We start from the raw sequence: 3,314 nt of genomic DNA, 5'->3' as shown, positions 1-3,314 counted from the left end.
GGATCCATGTGCTGCTGAGAAAAAAGTATATCCACTTGATGATGGTTGATATATTCTATATATGTCAGTTAAGTCTAGGTTGTTGATTGTGATATTGAGTTCTATAGTTTCTTTATTCAGCTTTTGTTTGGAGGATCTGTCCAATTGTGAGAGAGGTGTGTTGAAGTCACCCATAATTATTGTGTTGTGGTCTATTTGATTCTTGAACTTGAGGAGAATTTGTTTTATGAACTTCGCAGCACCATTATTTGGTGCATAAATATTGATAATTGTTATGTCTTGTTGGTAAATGGTTCCTTTTAACAGTATATAATGTCCTTCCTTATCCCTTTTGATTAATTTAGTCTTGAAGTCAATTTTATTCGATATGAGGATGGCCACCCCTGCTTGCTTACGAGGACCGTGTGCATGGTATATTTTTTCCCAACCTTTCACCTTCAGCCTGTGTATGTCTTTTCCAATCAGATGTGTCTCCTGGAGGCAGCATATTGTTGGATTTGTTTTTTTAATCCATGTTACCAGCCTATGTCGCTTTATTGGAGAGTTTAAGCCATTAATGTTTAGAGTTACTATTGATATATGGTTTGTACTTCCAGCCATGTTTGATTATTTATCTTCTTTTTTTTTTTTTTTTAATTTAGTTTGTTTCTCCATGGTTAGCTTTCCCCCCGCCCTCTGTCTTTATAGAGGCACTTCCCACTGATGGTTTTGGTTATTGTTTTTCATTTCTTCCTCGTGTAGTGTTTTGCTCAAGATGCTTTGCAATGCTGGTTTTCTGGCTGCAAATTCTTTTAGCTTTTGTTTATCGTGAAAGATTTTTATTTCGTTATCGTACCTGAAGCTTAATTTTGCTGGATACAGAATTCTTGGTTGGCATCCATTGTCTTTCAGTGTTTGAAATACGTTGTTCCAGGATCTTCTCGCTTTCAGCGTCTGTGATGAAAAATCCGTTGTTAACCTTATTGGTTTACCCCTGAATGTAATCTGTCTCCTTTCTCTTGTAGCTTTTAGTATTTTCTCTTTGTTCTGTATATTGGATATCTTCATAACAATGTGTCTTGGCGTTGGTCTACTGTGATTTTGTGTGCTCGGTGTCCTGTATGCATCTACAATTTGTATATCTGTTTCCTTTTTTATTTCTGGAAAGTTTTCTGTAATTATTTCTTTCAGCAGGTTACTCATTCCCTTGGTTTGAATCTCTGTACCTTCTTCTATCCCGATGACTCGTAGGTTTGGTTTCTTTATGTTATCCCATATCTCTTGGATGTTTTTCTCGTGGTTTTTAACCAGCCTTTCTGAGTTGGCTAGGCTCTTTTCAAGATGATATATTTTGTCTTCATTATCTGATGTTCTGGCTTCTACTTGCTCCACTCTGTTAGTGATACTCTCAATTGAGTTTTTAATTTGGTTTATCGTTTCCTTCATTTCTAGAATTATTGTTTGGTTTTTTTTTATAATCTCAATCTCCTGATAAAGATGCTTAACTTCTTCTTTTATCTGTCTATGTAATTCATTTTCAAAGTGTTCTTTCACTGTTTGGATTTGCTGTCTCGTATCTTCTTTAAGGTTCCATTCCATCTGTCTAAGGTATTCCTTGAGTTCTTTATATGACCATTTTTCTGCTGACTCTAGGTCCTCCTGACTATTTAGGCTGTCCTTCATTGTTTGTACTCCTTTTCTTCCTTGCTTTTTTATGCTGCTCATGTTACTTCTTGTTCTGTTTGACTGCTGAGTTACTGTTTACTCTTATAGATTTATTTGATGCTTGAGAGGAAAGATATTAGAAGGGAAGGGAAGAAGTCACTAAAGAGAATGAGAGTAGGCAGGTAGAATTCAAGGAAGGGGGAATAAGAAGATTGAAAAGAAATGAAAAGACAAAAGAAACAAGAATAACAAAGATTAGATAATAAAGAAAGAAAGAAAAGACGGAAAAAAAAATTTAACAAAAATAATAGTGATAATAAAAAATGAAAATTAAAATTAAAAAAAATAATAATAATAAATAAAAAAAAATTAAAAAAAATAGAAACATTGAAAAAAAATTAAAGAACAACAACAAATAAAAATTGAAAATGAAAGAAAAAGAAGAAAGAAAAAAAAAGAAAAAGAAAAGAAAAAAAATGATAATAATAATAATAATAAATGCAGTCCTAGAGTTCTATTAACTTCTCTTCCAGTAGGTGGAGCTGTGCCCACTGGGCCAAGCTTCTCCTCTCAATAGGTGGGAACCATTCACTGTGCAGCAGCTCTTTCTCCTAGACTGGGCGGGTCTCCAATCCTGAGTGTCTAGGGCCTTGTCTTGTGTTTCCTCAAGCCAGGCCGTGCTCACCTGTGGCACTCACCACAATACTGTCTACACGCCAGGTCTGCTGCTCCTGGGAGCCCTGTTTTCATGAACACCTGGGCTCACTCTCCCTGTTTGCCTCCCTCAGACCCTAAGTTTGTAGAGCTTGGGGCTGAGATCCCCCAGCGAATTTGCTTGCCCTCCTGTAGCCACGCCCCCGGTAGCTGGTGCAAGAGACCTCAGTTGTCAGCACTGGTGGGAGCGGTAGCCGGGAGTTCCGTGCCGCGAGTCCCGCGCCACTCCTGATTCCCTCGGTCTGGTTATTGCGTTCACAGGAGACCTGGGAGTGGCCCTTAAGGTTTCCCCCGCTGTGTGGAGAGAGATGGCTAGGGGATTACACACCTGTCGCGCTGGTTTCACTGCAGTTATCTCCTCCGCCCGTGACGCCATTTCTCTGCCATGGTGATATCCCATGCAAATGGTGACCGTTTGTTCCCTTTGCCGGATGACCAATGCAATGGGTGGGTCCTGACTGTCTCTCCCAATCCCCGTTTCAGTCCTGTGGCCACTGCTTATGAAGGCTCGGTTGGCTTTTACCTCTGTAAGTTCCTAAGGGCCGGCCAATTATTTCAGCGGGATCGTTAGTGCTGAGTCACACGAAGCAGGCGAACCGGAGCTTAATTGCCTCCGATTCGGGCTCTGTGTGTGTGTTCTGAGGGGCCCAGCCTGTACACCCCAGATCCACGTCAGCTCAGCATTGCCTAGTGATCCTGAGCAAACAGCATTTAGACAGTTTACGGCTCCCTATGCCCTCGCAGTTGAAGATGTCAGAGACTTGATCTCTCTGCGCCTGCCACCATGTTACATCTCCTCAGTAATATTCATGTTGCCCTTACAGCTTCCTGGTATAAGCAAGTTCTTGGGATTATACAAACTGCTGCTTCTGTTTCCAGTCCAGATTTCTAGAAATGAAACTCTGGGCCGCGCTGACGAGCGTCCGCGCTTGTCTGCGACCGTAGCAGAGCCGCCC

This window comes from Marmota monax, unplaced genomic scaffold, assembly GCF_021218885.2.
Source record: "Marmota monax isolate L192 unplaced genomic scaffold, Marmota_monax_Labrador192_F-V1.1 WCK01_AAM20220418_F8-fsc00625, whole genome shotgun sequence".
NCBI lineage: Eukaryota > Metazoa > Chordata > Mammalia > Rodentia > Sciuridae > Marmota > Marmota monax.
The sequence above is the reverse complement of the archived record's forward strand: the minus strand, read 5'-3'. Positions refer to the sequence as shown.